Source organism: Crinia signifera, chromosome 2, assembly GCF_055691185.1.
Source record: "Crinia signifera chromosome 2, ASM5569118v1, whole genome shotgun sequence".
Taxonomy (NCBI): Eukaryota; Metazoa; Chordata; class Amphibia; order Anura; family Myobatrachidae; genus Crinia; species Crinia signifera.
In genome coordinates, this window is record NC_139218.1 from 195,993,202 (window position 1) to 196,015,089 (window position 21,888).

Genomic DNA, 21,888 nt, shown 5'->3' on the forward strand with positions numbered 1-21,888 from the left:
ACTGCACTCCCCCTCCCTCGTCGCTGGCACAGGTACTGTGTGGGCCTTTATGTACCTGAACTGTGGGGGCATTTATGTTTTTGGCACTGTGGGGGGGATTTTTGTACCTGCACTGTGTGGGCATTTCTGTATTTCACACTGTTGCCATAATTTGAATATTGGAGACAACTGTGCTGCGTAATATAAATCAGTATTAGTTTGTGGCCACGCCCCTTTCCCATGAAGCCACTCCCCTATATTTTTGGCTTGAGCACCCACCAGCAAAAACATAAATCGACACCTATGCCCGGAAGATGATTTTCAGTGCAGGGAGGAGGAGGTCGCTGTGCTGCCCGGACACAGGTGAGGGGGGGTCGGCGCAAGTCGGCGGTGGTCGGTGCGGGGTGGCATGGGTCACGTTAAGAAGCCCATAGGCTTCTATGGGGTATCTCCAGCTTTTGCTGGCGATACCCCCTGCAGCGAAAACGTGCGGGTTTTGCTGCATATCAAAATGCAGTAAAAACCCGGATAACAGGGTTTTTACCGCATTTCTGTTTTAGAGAATCTCCCCCATGAGAGCAGTTACTCAGTCCAGTCTTATTCTATTCTTCTGCCAGGGGCTAGTCCCTACCCACTGATAAGAACAGATACTACTCTTGATCTTAGCCAAAAGGCAGAGAGGCAATTGGAATGCCACGTCGCATTCACTGCAATCCTAGGCAGTAGCGGCAAGCAGAGTGATTGTCCGTGGTGCTGTAGCCGCAACAACCATGTCTTATACATGGCGACCACCAGCCCACTCTTGCCGCTGTCATTATACTATGTGCGCAGTGGCAAGGCCCCCATTCCCCCTGGGAATCCTAGCCTCCCTGAATGCCTGCGCCGTGTGACATCATTACACATGGAATGGGAGTTTATGGTGTAGCAGCCCAAGCAAATGAAGGGAGAAGATCTGCCTTAATTGAATAAATCACTACTATGAATAGAGGTTATATGTGATTCTTATGAAGCAGCCACAGAAAGGGTTAATACCTGCAGCTTGTTGCTCAGTTACATTGTTGCTAATTGTTGCAGATGCTAAGCTAGTGTAACCAAAGACCAGCTTTATTAATTACTCCAATACATACAGTAACACAGCATCACTTCTGTATTCCTGTATAATGGGTGTAGAAATGAATTCAGTATCAGTTGCCATTTGCCAAAATAGAAAAAATGCAACTGTGTTCCTTTGCATACCGGTGGCCACTCAGGACAGGGCAAGGCTGCCCAGCACCTCTGCAATGTTTAAGGTTACATCGCATGCAAATGCCTCTAAATGCCACGTTGATGCCTGCTGTCCATACTGTGATCGCATCCTTCCATGATGCGACCAATGTGCATGCATAGAAGTGTGAAAGTCATCTGATTGCAATTTTTGCACGTCTGCGGCCCTTATAGAACAATGGCCATAATTCCCAGTAAATGACAATGGGAACCACGCAGCGCCACTTCTGTAATACTGTATTCTAGATGTAATTCCCAGTCAATGTCACTGAGCACTTTTCCGCACCATTTCTGTAAAACTGTATTCTAGATGTAATTCCCAGTAAATGTCACTGAACACTCTGCAGCACCATTTCCGTAATACTGTATTCTAGATGTAATTCCCAGTAAATGTCACTGAGCACTGTGCAGGACCATTTCTGTAAAACTGTATTCTAGAAGTAATTCCCAGCAAATGTCGATGAGCACTGTGCAGCACTATTTCTGTAAAACTGTATTCTAGATAGAGAGACTGCCCCTTATTTCATTTATCCAATAAGCGCATCACCCAACAGGGTTTGAAACCCATATGCAGGACTGGTAACTATGGACCTTATTCTGGTTGCGGCGGCCAAACGTACGTACGTTCCATATCAGCGTACGTTCCTCGTACGCGGCCGGTGAGCGAAAGTCCACCCACAAAACAGCCGCATATGGACGGACACAAACACCGACAAAGGGGAGTGGCGTACACTTGAGCGTACGCCAACGTACGCCAACGTACACGGACGGATCACCGCTTAGACTCCAACAACTGTGTACAACAGAGCGTACACCACCGTTTACGACGTCTCTCGTCCGTCTTCCCACCGACTTCTTGCGGCTATTTGAGCGTACGCCACCGTGCACGGACGGGTCTCTATTGTTTTCAATGGAAAACTCAGCGTATGTCACCGCTCATGAGAGTGAGCGTACGTCCGTGTACGCTGGCATACCCTTCACATATATGGCCCTCGTAATCTACCTGTCTTTCAACTATGATTAAGACAGTTAAAATAATTATTCTATTTGTTAATCAATTATTGTTTTCTATTACCTCAATTGTCTACCTTAATGAACAGGCTAAAAATAATAAATTTTAACCCTCCTTACATGTGTATATTTTATGTTCTAATGTTGCATTTTTATCACTATCTATGTGTCCCCACATTGCAATTTACTTTTAAATAAAGTTATGTTGTTGTTTGTGTGTATGTACTAAATTATGTTCATAATTAGTGTGATCCGAATTTTTACTATGTATACCTACCCTGATGTTATGTGTGATGTTTTAATCTAAAGGCCCATACACACTTAACGATTTTCAGCTGAAAATCGGTCAAAACAGCCGATTTGAGCAATTTTCGGCCGAAAATTGCCCAGTGTGTATGCACCGGAGATTGCCGACTAGTGATGATGCGCGCTCCCGCATCATCGCTAGGAAAGTGGGTCACCTGCTGGTTTTACCAGCAGATGTGGCGATGATGGATGGTTTTCCATCCATCATCGCTGTGTGTGTACGCCTGCCGGGCTGAAAGATTAACCACTTTCAGCCCGGCGGACCGCCCCCCCCCCCGCCCCCTCGCCCCTTCACCCATCATACTCACCCTGTGCTCCGTCTGGCTGGCTGGCTGGATGCTGCTGCTGCTGCTTCAGAGACCTGCTCCCCGGCCAGGCTAGCCCCGCCCCCAGCCTTGCTAAACACACGGAGCAGACAGCACTGCTCCCTGCTAACACCCTGCTGGGCACCAATGGTTATATTATTCTGCCCACTGCCACCAATGTATTCAATAAATGCACCAATATAATATATATATATATATATATATATATATATATATACGAGAACAAGTGTGGAATGGCGCACTTCTCAACTTTAGTCCATAATATAGTAAACAATGTCCATAACTTGGTGTTATTCTCTTTATTAAAAGTCTTTTTAGACAAAAAGTGCTGTTTTCAACCAACGCGTTTCGCCCAACAAGGGGCTTCCTCAGGGGTATCAGCTTTATAGAATAACGTTGTGGTAAAACAATAAACAGGGTGGAAAGTGTGTGTGATTCTTTCCTCTAAGCCAAAAGAGAAGGACACCCAGCCTATGCTACTGTCTCAAACGGTTGATAACTGGCCCGAAATGGCCCCACCTCTGGTAGTAAGAGTTGTTTTAGGGTAATAAATGCCGGTATTCAAGTGGATCGCCCATACAATTGGTCACCTGGATAAGTGTTCACTTGTCTGGCTCGTGCCAGACAAGTGAACACTTATCCAGGTGACCAATTGTATGGGCGATCCACTTGAATACCGGCATTTATTACCCTAAAACAACTCTTACTACCAGAGGCGGGGCCATTTCGGGCCAGTTATCAACCGTTTGAGACAGTAGCATAGGCTGGGTGTCCTTCTCTTTTGGCTTAGAGGAAAGAATCACACACACTTTCCACCCTGTTTATTGTTTTACCACAACGTTATTCTATAAAGCTGATACCCCTGAGGAAGCCCCTTGTTGGGCGAAACGCGTTGGGTGAAAACAGCACTTTTTGTCTAAAAAGACTTTTAATAAAGAGAATAACACCAAGTTATGGACATTGTTTACTATATTATGGACTAAAGTTGAGAAGTGCGCCATTCCACACTTGTTCTCGTATCTTTTCTAATTCCCCTCAGCCAACAGGGGTATTGTGGAAACAGGCAGCAAACTAATAATCTCTCAGAATTTAGCGCGAAAAAGAAGGGGTTTGGTTGAGATATATATATATATATATTATAATGTGTATATATATTATATATATATATACATTTATATATATATATATATATATTATATAATATATTATAATATATTGTTGGTGCATTTAAATGAATACATTGGTGGCAGTGGGCATATAAAATATAAACATTGGTGGGCAGCTGTGTGCGCCGCTATCTGCTGGGGACGGCTATGGATAGTGTAGGGCACGGGGCGCCCCAGGCGGGGAGGGCGCTTTGTCGCTTACCCGCTTTTCTCCACAGGGGAACTATGCGGCCACATCTCACAGAGGGAGGGAAGGGGCTGGAGGGGGATGCGGTGAAGGCCGCTGAGTCGCTCCAGGGGCACATGGGGGGGGGTGGTGTTGCATTTAAATAAATATACATTTGTGGCAGTGGGCATATAAATATATAAACATTGGTGGGCAGTGTTGGCAGTAACGTATACATTGCTGGTCTGTGCCAGCAATGCATAAATCATAAATTAGCATCAACACTGCCCACCAATGTTTATATATTTATATGCCCACTGCCACCAATGCACTGTATATATGGAACCCTTGGAATTCAAACCCAGCCCATTTATAATGAAAGATTTTCAGCAAAGTCTTTCGCCTCCTGAAAATCTCTTGCTCTTTGGGGAAAATAGCTCAGTGTGTACGCACTACTTTGGTGAAGGATATAGCTATCAAAGATTTTGGCAAAGTCTTTTGAAATGAAAATTTTGAAGTGTGTATGGGCCTTAATAACATTAAACATTCATGCATTTTCATTATGTGTTATTTAACTCAAAAACACACACATTCACACAGCAATCGTTACCCCTCACCTCAAATTACAAATATAAGTTAAATTACACATCTGTATGTACCTGCCCTTACAAACCCTCTAACATTTTTATAATTAAAAACACAGGCAACTTCTAACTGAATATAAACTTTTATTTTTTTGAAACATAAAAACAAAAATAATCAAAAAAATTAAAGGAGGGCCTCCAGGCGCAAAAAAGAATGTTCAAATAAAGCAGGGTTAAAAATATTTCCTGCAAAATCTGGCCCACATCTTCCTTGTGCTGTTCAGTGTCTGTAGTGAAGGGGAAAAAAACATTATATTGAATATATAATATACACAAATGTTTGTTGTATTTGTACATAATAAGAAGTTGTGAGTTAAGTGTGAAGGCCACATACATTTTTCAACTACATTGAAGAAGGGTATGCTGTAAACACAGTACTAAAAACTAATATGTTAACACACACATACTGTACATATTACATAACATTAAATAGATTCCTCCTTCTTGGATGAATGTATGCTGTATCCCAATTGGTATTTTTTGTGGGGGGGACTCACCTCTAACCTCACAATTAGGCTGTGCTATTTAAGGTTAATGACATTGTTGCGGCTTAAGCACTCCTTACTATTTAAAATTTAGGACATTGCTGTACAAATTATAGGCCTAAAGCTACAGTATGTTTGTAAAGCATGCATCCGCATGGCCTCACACACTATTAACAAAACAATCTATAAATTAATGTTGCACATCATGCTGGGAAGTGGAGTTACACAACACCTGGACCCACATAACTACAACACCACTAATGTCGGATATGTCATTGGATGTACTGTTATGTCAATTATTCAAGGGGTGAGGCATGGCCACACTAAAAAAAAACACCAAGGAGACCCTTGTTCCTGGAGAAGGACAGGCCACACCTCATGGTCGACCTGCAGTGATATGTTGCAACTAATAATGATGTTGGATACACATATGTGGTTGTTGTGATTGTTTATGTGTAGAAATGTGTAGGTAAACATTAGGCACATTATTTACTTACGGCTAGTTGAGCCATCCTGCTTGCCGCTGGTTGGGTGTCCGGTGGTTGGGGGGGTCAGGAGCAAGGTGGATGGGATTGGAGTTTGGATAGAGGTAGTGAGTTGGAGTGGGGATTGGAGAGGTTTGGGGGTGGGTGGTGTGGAGGTGTAGGGGGGTTGGAAATGGGGTGGGGGTTGGGGTAGGGGTGTCGGTGGGGGTAGGGGAGTGGAAGGGGAGGTAGATATGGGGTGGGCTCCAGCAGGCCCCAATGTTTCCTCCTCCTCTTCCTCCTCACGGCCTTCCTCCTCCCGGGCTGCCTCCTCACGGCCTTTCTCCTCCCGGGCTGCCTCCTCACGGCCTTCCTCCTCCTCCTCTTCCTCCTCACGGCATTCCTCTTCCTCCTCACGGCCTTCCTCCTCCTCTTCCTCCTCACGGCCTTCCTCTTCCTCCTCACGGCCTTCCTCCTCCTCCTCTTCCTCCTCACGGCCTTCCTCCTCCCGGGCTGCCTCCTCACGGCCTTCCTCCTCCCGGGCTGCCTCCTCACGGCCTTCCTCCTCCTCCTCTTCCTCCTCACTGCCTTCCTCCTCCCGGGCTTCCATGCGTGCCCTGGTGCGTGCTGAAATGTTCATGTTGATGGCATAGAAATCGAAGGTTGGGTTTCATAAAAATGGGGGAATGAAAAATTCACATTAGTCATGCTCATAACCTTACAAATGATAATTTCCGTTATATTTAATACATTTATCATGCTAACTAATTGATATGCTACACCCAAAAACAGAGGGAATACATATACCCCCCATATACACCCCATATACCCCCCATATACACCCCATAGACACCCCATATACACCCCATATACATCCCATATACACCCCATATACCCCCCATAGACACCCCATATACACCCCATATACCCCCATAGACACCCCATATACCCCCATATACACCCCATATACACCCTATATACCCCCATAGACACCCCATATACCCCCCATAGACACCCCATATACACCCACATACTCATGTACATGTTTTAAAACTACAGAACTCATTGCTACAAAACGCATAAATATTTGTAAATTATATACTTACATCGGGCAATATGGCGCCGTATGCTGCATAGCAAGTGTGGCTGCCAGCGCCGCTCCACCTGCCCCAGGCTTCTACGGACGCCGGTCCGGGCGTAGATTAAGCGGCGGGCAGCATTATATTAGTTACATATGGGCCCCTGGGCCCCAGGCGCCGGTCCATGATTTCAACCAAGGCCACCAGCTCTTCGTTTGAAAAGGGGTTAGCCCTGGTTGAAGACATATTGGCAATGGCGCAGTTATTAATTGCAGGTACATATATAACTTTTGGTGGTTGCTGATTGGTCTAAAATCTAGTTTTTTTATTATTAACTTTATTAATCCTTCTTACATTAACAATATGTATGCGAATATAAACTTTCGCGGACCGTTCCGATACACACACACAATAACAAACAGTATGCTTTCAATATATAGAGAGACATACTGTATATACAGTGTGTGAAAAATTATACACGCAACCACCTACTAATACATACGCGGATCACAAGGCACATACAACATGTTGGTGTATGACAAATTTATCCTCATAAAAAATGTAAGGAAAGCATTGTAATGTTGGTATGTTGATACATTAGTTTAAGAAAGCATACATGTACTCCCAACAGTGACTACCTAAAAACACTCATCATTGGAATAACATGTGCACACATTTCACCATGTAGCACACAATGGTCAACAACCTGTGTATGTGCATCTACAGGTGAATGCTCAGGTGCGTTGAGACCTGCGTAATTTCCGTGGTAATAAACGTGGAAATTATCCGCGGGAAATATTGGCGGGAAATAGCTACTACATTGCGGTAAAAAATATACGCCCCCTTGCTCAAGGCGGGAAATTACCATATAAATATCCAGTCAGATGCTGCCCATAATTACTGCAAACATGTCTGGCTCAGATGATTCCGCAGCTGAGGACGCCCTACAAAGAGCACAAGCAGAATCCCTGCTTGAAAGTTTGAGGCAGAGGGAGCAGGAGCGGAGAAGGAGGGCCCAAGACCAAGGGGGCCCCTCACTAACAACGCCACCAGCTCCACAAGGGCCAAGCAACCAGCCAGAACAAGAGGTTGCATCTTTCCAAACATAAGAGACCCAGCAGCTGCATGGTGAGAGAACTGGGGCCACCAGAAAACGACCTGCACCATCTAGGCCGAGTACTGAGCAGGATACCACCACCCAAAAAAGAAACCCTGCATTTCTAGAGGCAGAATTGCGTATTTTAGTTCCCAGGGCACGAGAATGGATAGAATTACCTGCCAGGAAGCCGGGTGCCAGTGCAAGTGTCAACAGTGGTCAGAGATTTGGCATCAGTGAAGAAAAGGCAAGTGTGTTTCTCCCCCTGATAATGTCATATGTGTGTACATATGTTACATGTATGTTTTGATAATAATAGAAAGGTGTGTTTGTAGATATTGCTACACTTCAATGTCACATGTGAACACAACCATGTCTAATAACCCACATTTATATATGAAACATGCACCATTGGTGTGATGTGAGGTTATGTGCACAGTTCTGCTCATGTGAAGTATGTGATGGGACAACAGAAAGTGTGTAGTTGTAAAATAGTTATAGTAAAAAGTTCCAGATGATGCTACTGAAACAAGAATGTCCAAACTGTGCACATGTAGCTGGTGAGAAACTACACATCCCAGTACTGTATGTCTTCCCATAGTTAAATAACTCCATATTATCAACACTGTCAAGCTATGGTGGGATGTGTAGTTTCACACCAGGTGGAGGTGCATAATTTGGCCAGGGATGATGTCATTTCTGCATAGTGAGATATGTATGTGCATTTAGTGGCCTAATGAATGAGATGAGACACTGAAATGCCTCATAATGGAGACATTAATGTGTGTGTGGGAAACATATGCACAAAAAAACATAAGATCACCCACACTAGGAAAAGTAACGTAGTCATGATGTTCACTAGCACAGTGGTGCACATATCTCATGGTGATATTTGTATTTTTGACCTTGTAGGTGGTCAGACTTCAAAACTACACTGAAGAGGAAGATGACTGACCGGTACAACCACAGCATGTCCACCGGGAGGGGGCCTATCCCAGAGAGCTTGGAATATACCCCCCTGGAGCAGGAGGCCTTGGATGTCATTGATGTGGGCGAGGTCAGGGGGATATCCAATATGGATAGTGAGCTCCCGGTGGAGGTCTTTGCTGCTGATTTTGATGGTAAGTCACAGTAATGCATTGTATTTGGTAAGAGAGATTTTTTGTGTATGTAATGGTGACATTGTTTTCAATTATTATCCTAGAAGAAGCAGAACCACCTGATGAACCGGCAGCATCTTCCTCTTCAGAGCCACAGGTGGAGCAAGTGGTCCAGCCTCCACCAACACGCCACCCCCAGCCAGAGGCCACATATGATGCCAGGTGGATCGAGATGCTGGACAAGATCAAGCAGCAAGGGGTGGAGGCTGCAGGCCGTCAGCAGCAGTTTGTAGAGTTCATGGGGGATTGGAAGGAGACAAACAGGCAGCAGTTTGAGTCCTTTAACCGCCAGAATGACATTCTGGCGGCTGGCATGCAAAGCATTGCCCAACAACTCAGCCGCCAGAATGACATTCTGGCGGAGCTGCTCACCACCGCCCGGTCCCTAAGGGACAATCCCCCATCTGCTGGCCCACCCCAAGCTGCTCCCCAACCTTCCACCTCTGCTGGCCCTCCTGTGTCCACTAGGGCAAGAGGGTGCAAGCCTTCAGTGCCAAAGGCCCCTGTCCCCAAGGCCCCATCCAAAAAGGGGAAAAAGGGCCAAAATAATGACACCTGGGTCACTTCCTCTGTGTTTGGACCCCAAATTTTTAAATTGCACTGGACATCCACTTCCTGAGTTGGCCATTTTCGTGCCATGGCCAGTAAAGTGCTTATTTTGACCTCTAGAAATGCAGGATTTATTTTTGGTGGTGTGTATCATGCTTAGGATTCTCCCTGGTTGTTGCAGGTCGTATTCTGGTGTCCACATTTCTTTCACCATTGCATTTGCAGGGTAACACATGTTTGGATATGTGCAACCTCTTGCTGTTGCTGATTGTTATTTTTGACAATATTTTATATTTTATTTTTATTTATGATATTAAATTGTGAACTAAGCTGTGATGCTGAACAGCAAATACATTTATTTTAACAATGAAAACACAATTGTGGTATGTGTAATTTCTTGTGTGAAACAAATAATACATTTATGTGTACTTACTGACCAGGGTATTTTTGTGCATTTATTGAAGTGTTGTAGAAGTTTCCCATGTGTAACCCTCTCCATGGCCATTCACATGTTCCTATCCAACTTTTCCCAGCTAATTAGTTTGTGTCAGCACATGTGCAGAGCAACTTAATAGGTGAGAAAGCAGTTTGTGTTCAGGTGAGGTAACTCCAACATTAGTAGGTAAAAGCAGGTCCAGAACAATGATCTTGTCATGGAGTGGGTGAGGTAGACAAACAAGGGTCAAAATGTACATTTGTGTAGGAATGCATATGTGTCCTCCCTAAAAAAACAGTAATGTCTTGGTACAGGTATGTTAAAGATGTGTGAGTCGACCAAACATGATGAAATTGCTTGTTAACAAACATGTTTACACATTTTCATATAAATGATTTCTCGGTGTCATAAGCAGATATAGGAATCCTTTGTTAGAGAGATGTGATTGCAATAATGTGATTGGTGACATTTTACATCCAGAGTGTAGTAAAATCCAATTCATAGCAGATCAGAAAGTGGTACAGTTATTTATTTTGGGTACTATACAAAGATTGTGTGCAAAATAGTGGCCATGGGCTGAAAACATTGCAGAAACATCCTTTGTAGGTGTTAGATGTGGTTTATGTTCTTGTATCATAAATACAAAACATATGTTGGTTTTAGAGTGAAAACGTTGACACATGTCGACTTGTGTAGATTGAGTGTGCTGCTGTGTAAAGTATATGAAAACACGTAGTGATTGTGTAAAAATGTTTTACAAATACCTACCTTAGCATATAAGCTGGTCTTAAAATGATTCTTACCTTAAATGAAACCAACCTTTACATGTAGAGAAGTGTATAAAGATATGCTTCCAATGTGTTTGAGTGCTGTGTGTGGCTTGCAGGTAGTGAAATCATGGTTTGGACTTAATAGACTGCAGCATTGCTTATTACATTCAGGTGTATGTATTTGAGTAGTAATCAGCGTTAATTAGCAGACCCAGGCGTCTCATGCGGTATCCGTAGGGGTGGTCTGAGGTGGCGGTTGGCGGCCGCCTGTTTTGTGTCCGAAATGAACGGTGCTTTCGCCGATCAAGCGGTAGTAGCACCGTACATTTTTTGTGCACACCCCCGTGTACGCCCATGTTTACGCCCAGTTTCCCTCATTATTTCGGCCGCTCCCCTCAACACGCCCCTATGCCACCCACAATGACCGTACTCTTGCGGACAGGTTTTTTCCCACGGAAAGACCCGTCAGTCAGCGTTGTGGAGTCGTCGCAGCTGCGCATTGCGGAAAGTACGCATGCGCAGATAAAAAAAAAACCCGGAACGTACGCTTACGGCCCAGCCGCCCGAACCAGAATAACCTCCTATATAACAACCATTGCCTCTAATGGAACTCTATGAAAAATATACAGCCTCATATATTGTTGTTTAAAAGCCACAATCTTCTATACCTTTTATATGTTGTATGTTGTATGTCTTGTCTGTTTGATCCTTGTGCACAATTGATATATATATTGTATATTAATTATTTTATGTATGTTTTTAATAAATGTTATCTTTTTGGGACTTAGGGCGGGATGTACTAAAAGGAAAATGCGGTAAAACGGGGGTTTTACCGCATTTTCCTATTTACCATCACCTGTCCGCCCCGTCTCCGCCTGGCAGGGTATCGCCACCCTCTGCGCGCCCCCCCCCCTCCCGTCCTCCTTTGATCTCCTTCTCCCCCAGCAGGTGTCACAGCCGGGAGGACATCCGGCTGCAGGGGGGAGTAGGAGAGGCAGGGGGACACTGGCAGCCGCCGGGATGTGATGGAGACCCCCGCAGACCACATCATAGGTATCGCGGGGGTCTCCGTCACCGCAACCCGATGCTAGCAGCATATGTTAGTACATATGCAGCAGCATTGCGGCGGCTGTCAGGCGAAGGGTGGCGATGTATATTAATACATCCCGCCCTCAATCAGTATGGACATTTAATTTACTGAGCAGGACTGCGCTTCTTAAAGTGACAGACACCTCTTTGGTTTCTGTCATAATCCTTCGTTTCTATCTTTAAAAGGGCACACACCCTAGTTAAGAAGCAGCAAATCCTGCACAGTCAAAAAAAGGTGTAATTTGAGATTGTTTACTACATGTCTCAGTCTGCATATATGCATAAACTATAAATTAATTATTAAAGGTTAAGATCTAGCACGACTAGCGCTTCTAAGTGACCCCAGGCCACTACTCTTTCTGTTTGTATTCTAGCTGTAATTCCCAGTAAATGTCACTGAGCACTGTGCCGCACCATTTCTGTAAAACTGTATTCTAGCTGTAATTCCCAGTAAATGTCACTGAGCACTGTGCAGCACCATTTCTGTAAAACTGTATTCTAGATGTACCGTATTTGCCGGCGTATAAGACGACTGGGCGTATAAGACAACCCCCCAACATTTCCACTCAAAATATAGAGTTTGTTATATAAGTGCACCCGGGTTATAAGACGACCCTCCCACTTGGAGGCATGTTTTTCAGGGGAAAAAAGTAGTCTTATATGCCAGAAAATACAGTGATTCCCAGTAAATGTCACTGAGCACTGTGCAGCACCATTTCTGTAAAACTGTATTCTAGATGTAAATCCCATTAAATGTCACTGAGCACTGTGCAGCACCACTTGTGTTGTAAGTTATTCACAGATGTTACATGTTTTAAATTATGTCTGCATCCTATTCAGTGACATTACTTTTTAACACGTGGTAATGACCAGTGCTGCATCATCCACTGATCCACATACTTGAAAGACTATGAGGTCTATTCATAGAGCAGTGAAAAGCCCTATATTGCTGCGCACAAAATTGGAGTGTGGCCTTGCAGGAGCGGTGCACGCATAGGCCACGCCCACGACCCCTTTTCGCTAGGTCACATCTCCAAATTTCAGGCATGCGTGGGGTCCCAATTTATAACAAGTTAGGAGGTATGGATTAGCCATCTCAAGATTGCATTATTTGTGCTTTGTGAGAAAAGGACAGGGAAGGTAAATACATTGCTGTCTTTCTGCCCGTCCATCCGTTCAAGCAATGCCCCTTTATTGCCCAGCAGCCACTGATGCCATTTTGCTCCGATCTGCTGGTCAGAGACCACAGATTAGCAGCAGTGGTAACTCCAGTGAAATCACAAGAAGATTGGATCATCGGAGCCTAGGATATCGATAACATCACAGGTAAAGTAGCGTAAGTATATTACCAATACAAAAACAAAGCTATATATTGCATTAAACAACTACAGTGTATATAACAGCACATTTACATGAATAGACTAAATATGTGAGCTGCCAAGTTTCCAGGTTACGGCAGCGATAAAACAGGCCATGATCATGTTCTATTTTAGAGAGCGTAGACAGTGCCATGGTGAGACTCTGCGGCCTGTGGCAGCCCACACCCTTTCCTCTCAGGCTGTAACACTATATTAGATAAAAACATCTTTAGGCATAAATGGAAACACAGACTGTAGCACTATTTCTTACTGGAACAGCATTATCAAATGACTTCGCTATCTCCGTAATGTGGTGTCACACACTGCCCTTATGTTATGCATGTATTACTAATAACATCTAACATGGTTTAAAGGCAACATATATAATATGTCACATGCAATGGGCAAAGGCAGCGGGTGCGGGAAAGTTCACCGACTGTGTCTAGGGCAACAGTCAATAGGTCGAGATGCACAGGATCGACACTGGAAAAAGAACGATACAAGCAAAAGGTCAACCCGGAAAAGTCGACACATGAAAAGGTCGTCATGCGTTTTCACATTTTCTTATGGTGGCAATGTCAACCCCAATTTGCGAACTGCATCCCCTTCCATGCACTTTACGGTTCCCAATCGTAGTCCACATGGATGGTAAACTATGAAAAAGTTCAGAAAATAAAAAGTATCATGAAAAACCATGCCTCCGGGAGAAGAGACCGTCAAAGTAGGCAAGTATGCAGTACACGGTCTATGGCCCTCTATGGCCCTTATTCTGATTGAGTCGGACGGCTCCGTGTCCGTTCGGACGGCCGATGTTTGGTATTTGCGCATGTGCAGAGGCGTATCTGTGAGTGACGTCTGTGCAAAAAACGATCGTATGGAACCATCCGAGCAGGGGATGGAGAGGGGCGTGAAGGGCTGTTTGTGCTCATTACCATATGCGTACACCCCGCGTTTCATGGGTGTTCCCATGAAAATGCTGGGCGTACGTATGGTAATGTGGCCATGACGCACGTGTGGGGGGCGGACATCTGACATACTGTAGCTGGATGTCAGCTGCCTGCCCATATCCCTGCTTTCATACGGAAAAATGTCCGAGTGGTCTGGAGCACTCGGTGCTGCCTGACCACTCGGTCCAGCATTCGATGGTCAGCGACCATCAGAGGATGGGGGAGGTTCCCACAGATGGAGGAGGTGTTCACATGAAACATCCACTCGCGGTCCGTACACTCATCGTCTTACCACATTCGGACGTGTGAGCGATCCGTACGGTAGGCGGGGCTAAGAACACTCGGTTCCTGTCCGAAATACGCATCCGTTCAAATCAACTAGAATAAGGGCCTATGGGCCAGATGTATCAAGCTTCACAAAGTGATAAAGTGGAGAGTGATAAACAACCAGCCAATCAGCTCCTACCTGTTATTTTTCAAACCCAGCCGGTAACATGACAGGTAGGAGCTGATTGGCTGGCTGTTTATCACTCTCCGTTTTATCACTTTGTGAAGCTTAGTACATCTGGCTCTATGTCAGAGAACTCTCCATCTCTGGCTACACCACTGGATTCTGGGTCAGTATCCTCTCTGGACAATGGTGCTTTCAATATGGAGATTGTCCAGAAAATCTCTGTGTGCATCATCTAATTGGTGCCACTGTAGAGGCCTATTCATCATCCTTTATAGGCTTGTTACACTTGCAGAAATGCTAGTTTCTGTATATTTGTAATAATACATCTCAGGGAAAATAAAATAATGTGAAAGTATGTAAAAATTATGTGAAAATAAGATTTATAAATATGCTAATAAAGCTGAAATAGAAATTTCATGAGCATAAACATGCAGACTAATAGGCATATTTTTCCTAAAACATTTTTTCTCTTCCTTTTCACATTATGTTACTATGACCGGAATGTACTAAAGAGCAAGTGGATGAGAATTCTCAAAATTCTCCCCCAAGCCCATAAATTAGCAGTTTTGAGTAACCATACATGCCCAAATATAGGCCCTTATTCTGGTTCACTCGTAAATGCAAATCCCTTCTCAAATGGACAAAACCATGTGCGCTGCAGGGAAGAGGGGCGGGGGGGCAGATGTAACTTGTGCAGAGAGAATTAAATTATGGTGAGATAGGGTGCACATGGTTTTGTCCATTTGAGAAGGAATTTGCCTCTACGAGTGAACCAGAATAATCCCCATAGAGCAAATCAAGTTATCTTGAAATAATGTTATTTGCCCTGTGCAAAAGGCTGAGCTTGGATACGGCTTCTGTGATCAGCTATGTGTGTCTGATAGACCTTTGAGTTTGGAAGCATATTTAACCATCATGCATTCCATTAGCTATGGAACTACTGTATCCAAAATCCCCACTACTCAATGAATAATTAGCACGGTATCTCTTTGTACTGAGACCACATAGACTGCCTACATATTTATCTTAATTAAAAAATTAAAAAAAAAAATCTACTAAAGCTATAGTCACTTTGGTCAACAGAGGCGGTTGTCATTGATTCACACTAGGGGTGTACACTGGCCACTTAATTTCTTTTTGTGTTTTGGATCTCGATCTCGTTTCGTGTTTTGGATCTGGTTTGGTTTTGCCATAGCCACCATTTCGGGTTTTGGATTTCGGTTTGGAACTATATTTTTTACGAAAAAATTAAAAATTAAAACCGCTAAAATGACAGAATTTTTTTAAAATTTTTGTTCTTACAATATTATTAAGCTCAATAACATCCATTTCCACTTATTTCCAGTTTATTCTGAACACCTCAGACCTCACAATATTATTTTTAGGCCAAAAGGTTGCACCAAGGTAGCTGGATGACTAAGCTAAGAGTCAAGTTGGCAGCACAAACACTGGACTGATACGGGGACAGGTGGTCACTCGTATTCAATTGCAGGTGTTTTCGTTATTTAGCACATTTATTGCCCATGCCTTTTCACTTTATGGGGGGGGGGGGGCGAATTGGCTTGGTTAAAATTAAGATCAGTGGCTTCTGAATCGGCACTGTGTGTACACACCTTAAGCCACCTCACAGGGCCCCACTCTGTCAATGTTCACCTTGCAGTCCCCCGGTCATGTCCCCCTTGCAGTCCCAATCTTATATCCACCTCGCAGTCCACAACCCTCATGTATTCCTAGCAGTCCCCCCCTCATGTCCACCTTGCAGTCCCATCCACATATCCACCTTGCAGTCCCCCTCATGTATCCACCTTGCAGTCCCTCCCTCATGTCCACCTTGCAGTCCCCCCCTCATGTCTACATGGCAGTCCCCCCTCATGTCCACTTGGCAGTCCCCCCCCCCCCATGTTCTCCTCGCAGTCGTCGTCCCCCTCATGTACTCCTTGCAGTCCCCCCTCATGTCCTCCTCATAGTCCCCCCCTCATGTTCACCGCTCAGGGCGGGATGTATTAATATACATCGCCGCCCTTCGCTAGCTGTCCGCCGCGATGCCAGCGCATATGTACTAACATATGCGGCTGGCATCGTGGTGCGGTAACGGAGCCCCCCCGCGATACCTGTACTCTGGTCCGCGGGGGGTCTCCGTCACCTCCCAGCCGGCTCCTGATGCCTACACGCCGGGGACAGCTAAGCAGGATGTCCCCGGCGCCTCCTCCTCCCCCCTGCAGCTGCGTTGATAGGGGGAGGAAGGGCTTACCTTCCGGTTTCCAGGAGGACCTGCAAGAAGGTAAGCCCAAGGGAGGGGGAGAGGGGGTCACCGCGGGCGGCGAAAAGAAGCCCATAGGCTTCTATAGGATATCGCCACCCAAAGGTGGCGATACCCTGCCCTGCAATAACGGTGCGGCCGGGTAATAGTACATAGGAAAATGCGGTAAAACGGGGGTTTTACCGCATTTTCCCTTTAGTACATCCCGCCCTCAGTCATCCCCCTATGTCCACCTTGTGACCGCCTCACATATCCAGCTAGCAGTCCCCCCCCCTCATGTTAACCTCACAGTCCCTCTAGCACCCTCATGTACACCTCGCAGACCCCCCTCATGTCCACTTTGCAGTCCTTCCCTCATCTCTACCTCTCAGCCCATCCAGCATGTCCACTTAGCAGTCCCCCCTCATATCCAGCTCGCAGCCCCTCCCCCTCGGGTCCACCTCTTTGCTGACTGCATGCTGAGCTCCCTGATAGGAGCTCAGCGGTAGCCACAGCTGCCATGCAGATTCCCCAAATCTCTGCTGGCCCTGGGCTTGGTATGGCCCTAGGCATTGCCCATAGAAACATAGAATTTGACTGCAGATAAGAACCACTTGGCCCATCTAGTCTGCCCCTTTTTTAAACATGTTACCTCAAACCATATTTGATCCTTATTTTTTTGTAAGGATATCAATATGCCTATCCCAAGCATGTTTAAATTGTACTACTGTATTTGCCTCTACCACCTCTGATGGGAGGCTATTCCACTTATCTTCTACTCTTTCTGTGAAGTAATTCTTCCTCAAATTTCCCCTGAATCTTCCTCCCTCTAGTTTCAGTGCATGTCCTCGTGTTCTGTTGCTCCTCTTCCTGTGAAGAATGTCTCCCACCTGTACCTTGTTAAAGCCCTTGATATATTTAAAAGTTTCTATTATGTCCCCCCTTTCTCTTCTCTGCTCCAAAGTATACATATTAACATCTTTTAGTCTTTCCTGGTATGTTTTGTGATGTAGGCCATGCACCATTTTAGTTGCCCTTCTTTGTACAGTCTCTAATATATTTATATCCTTCTGGAGATATGGGCCGATATGTAATAGGATTCGAGTTTTAGCACAGTTTTCAATTCGCACCAACTCGCACTAATTCGCATGTTTCAAACTCGCGTTTTTGCCTCTAAATTCGCATATGTAATGGATTGCGAATTTGACGAGCAAAAGTGCGATATGGTGCGATTTCGGGCGCTTTTTTAGACCTGAAAATGTGCGATTTTCAGTCATGAAAATCGGCACATTTTCAGTACAGTGCGCTGTGTTGTAAAAAAAAATAAAAAAAAAACGGCGTGCGGTCCCCCTCCTAAGCATAACCAGCCCCGGGCTTAAAAAGCCGGTGCTGGTATAATAAAATCAAAGGAACAATCAAGTTGGGGTTCCCTGGATTTTATAAAACCAGCACCAGGCTCAAGGTCCGGCGCTGGTTCCCAAAATACGGGGGACAAAATGACATGGGGTCCCCCGTATGTAAAGAACCAGCACCGGACCCAAACAGCCAGCAGGGTAATGCCACAGCCGGGGGAAACTTATTATATAAGCTCCCGCGGCCAAAGCATTAACCCCCTGGCTGGTCAGCATGGGCAGGGGTCCTGGGGAAGTGGGGACCCCCCCAATGAAGGGGTCCCCCCCCCTCCAGGACTTACCAGCCCATGCTGAAGCCCGGGGCTGTCCTCCATGCCCCTAGGCTGTGGGCATGGAGCTGATTTTGTGTAAAATCAAGTTAAATCTATTGTTTTTAACAGTGGTACTACAAGTGCCAGCAAGCCTCCCCTGCAAGCTGGGACTTGGAGAACCACAAGTCCCAGCCTGCAGGGCATTAAAGGGCCCGCTGTAACTTGTAGTTCTACTGTTAAAAAAAAGTACACAAAACACACACTGACACACATTTTAAATAAAAGTTTAATACACCCATCACACACACACTCATACTTACCTATCTTTATCCCGTCGGTAGGTCGCTGGCTCTGGTGTCGGCGGCTCCGTGTCGGCGGCTCCGGGCTCGGCGTCCTGTCCGACGATAATCCATGTTGGACCTGTGGAAGTAAATCCTACTCACCAGGTCCACCATGAATGGTCTTCTGTCTTCTCTTCTCTCTTCTATCTTCTCTCTTCTTCTTTATCTTCAAGCTCTTGCGGCTCCGGCAGCTCCATTCGGCAATATGATGAAAGGCACTGGAGATGTTTGATCTTCAGCGCCTAACATCAGAATGATTCTATTGGCTGCTCAGCAGCCAATGAGAAGCGCCGCTGGGAGCAGCCAATAGAATCATTCTAAGCACCGGCGTTGAAGAGGCAACATCTCTGCGGAGACATGTTGCCTCTTCAACGCCGGTGCTTAGAATGATTCTATTGGCTGCTCCCAGCGGCGCTTCTCATTGGCTGCTGAGCAGCCAATAGAATCATTCTGATGTTAGGCGCTGAAGATCAAACATCTCCAGCGCCTTTCATCATATTGCCGAATGGAGCTGCCGGAGCCGCAAGAGCTTGAAGATAAAGAAGAAGAGAGAAGAGAAGACAGAAGACCATCCATGGTGGACCTGGTGAGTAGGATTTACTTCCACAGGTTCAACATGGATTATCGTCGGACAGGACGCCGAGCCCGGAGCCGCCGACACGGAGCCGCCAACACCAGAGCCAGCGACCTACCGACGGGATAAAGATAGGTAAGTACTGTATGAGTGTGTGTGTGATGGGTGTATTAAACTTTTATTTAAAATGTGTGTCAGTATGTGTTTTGTGTACTATTTTTTTAACAGTAGAACTACAAGTTACAGCGGGCCCTTTAATGCCCTGCAGGCTGGGACTTGTGGTTCTCCAAGTCCCAGCTTGCAGGGGAGGCTTGCTGGCACTTGTAGTACCACTGTTAAAAACAATAGATTTAACTTGATTTTACACAAAATCAGCTCCATGCCCACAGCCCAGGGGCATGGAGGACAGCCCCGGGCTTCAGCATGGGCTGGTAAGTCCTGGAGGGGGGGGACCCCTTCATTGGGGGGGTCCCCACTTCCCCAGGACCCCTGCCCATGCTGACCAGCCAGGGGGTTAATGCTTTGGCCGCGGGAGCTTATATAATAAGTTTCCCCCGGCTGTGGCATTACCCTGCTGGCTGTTTGGGTCCGGTGCTGGTTCTTTAAATACGGGGGACCCCTAGTCATTTTGTCCCCCGTATTTTGGGAACCAGCGCCGGACCTTGAGCCTGGTGCTGGTTTCATTAAATCAAGGGGACCCCTATTTGTTTGTCCCTCTGATTTTATGATACCAGCACCGGCTTTTTGAGCCCGGGGGCTGGTAATGCTTAGGAGGGGGACCGCACACCAGTTTTTTATTTAAATTTCTTTTTTAACTATTTTTTTACAGCAGAAGCATGCACAGATCTCAATGATCTGTGCATGTTTCTGCCTAAATCGCCAGTCAGAAGCTGGTCTATTTTTTTTGCGATTTTTTTGAAGCTCCCATATGCGACTTTAGAACTCGCATCCTATTACATATGCGAGTTCTATAGTTTACTATGGGAAAACATCTGGATGCGATTTTCAGTGTGCCTGAAAATCGCATCTTTAAAATGTGCGATTTCGCGGTAAAAAATGCGATTTTTACCACGACTCGCATCCTATTACATGTGCGATTTTTAGAAAAAATGCGATTTTGGTCAATTTTGACCAAAAATCGCAAAAGTCTAAAAATCGCACCCTATTACATATCGGCCATGGCCTCGAGAACTGAACACAATACTCTAGATGAGGTCGTACCAATGACCTACACAGTGGCATGATTACTTCTTTCTTTTTACTGCCGATACCTCTCCCTATGCAACCAAGCATCTGACTTGCTTTCTTCATTGCTTTGTTACATTGCCTACCTGAATTTAATTCCCCTCAAATAGTGACACCTAGATCCCTCTCTTCCTCAGTAGTTTCCATTATAGTGCCTTTTATACTATATTTAGGAGGTTATTCTGGTTGGTGCGTAACTTTCCAAATTCTTTCGGAGCGGACCACACACCACGCTGTGCGGACATTGTAAGAAGAAACGCCCACAGGTCCTCCGCATTCTGACAGACTCGCTCTCTAAGAAGAGGGTGTGTTTACGGACAACATCCAAACCGTGCGTGTGCGGTGGCCACACAAAGATTCTGCACGGTCTTACAGCGTCAGAACGGACGAATGTATATTTATATTAGTGATACCAAGTTCTGTCCATTGCTTGCAGTGTAAATGTGTCTAAAAAATGCAGCCGTGCTTTCAGCATATATTTGTGTGTTTTGTAATGGTCCATTTAGGCTGCAATGGTTCCAATTGAAGCAATGAAAAGAGTGTAATTAATGAGTAATGAGTAGAGGAGTGGATTGTATTGTGTTCAGGTGACAGTGATTCAGGTGCGGCCGTAATAATTGGGCGATCCGAATAGCTAGCACATGACCGAGTGATGTCTGCAAAGTAATACTTGCTTATGAAGACCGCATATTTCCTGGCTGTTGGTTCGTTTGCAGTCGGTCTTCTGTCCGAATGCACGCCTACCAGAGTTAGTGCACTCCCTCGTGTACGCCCATATTTACGCCCAGTTTAGCCCACTTTGAAACTACGCCCTTGTGTAGTTCTGAATGACACCCATATTACGCCCATATTTCCCGAGTGAATGCGGTGCACATTTCTGTACGGTATTAGTGCGTGGCACATGCGCATAGTGTTGCCTACGCATGTGCAGACGGCTAAAAAACGCCAGCCGAAAGAATTCGGAAAATTACGCATTGACCAGAATAAGGCCCTTAGTCTTTGGATTTTTGAGATCCAAGTGCATTTTTGGCATTAAACTGTAGTTGCCATGCTCTTGACCATTCCTCTAATCTACCTA

At 45.3% G+C, this 21,888-nt stretch overlaps 1 pseudogene; it reads right to left on the bottom strand.

The window, feature by feature from the left end:
* Nucleotides 1-463: 463 nt before the first annotated feature.
* Nucleotides 464-665, bottom strand: LOC146060879 (U2 spliceosomal RNA; annotated as a pseudogene).
* Between the last annotated feature and the right edge of the window lie 21,223 nt (nt 666-21,888).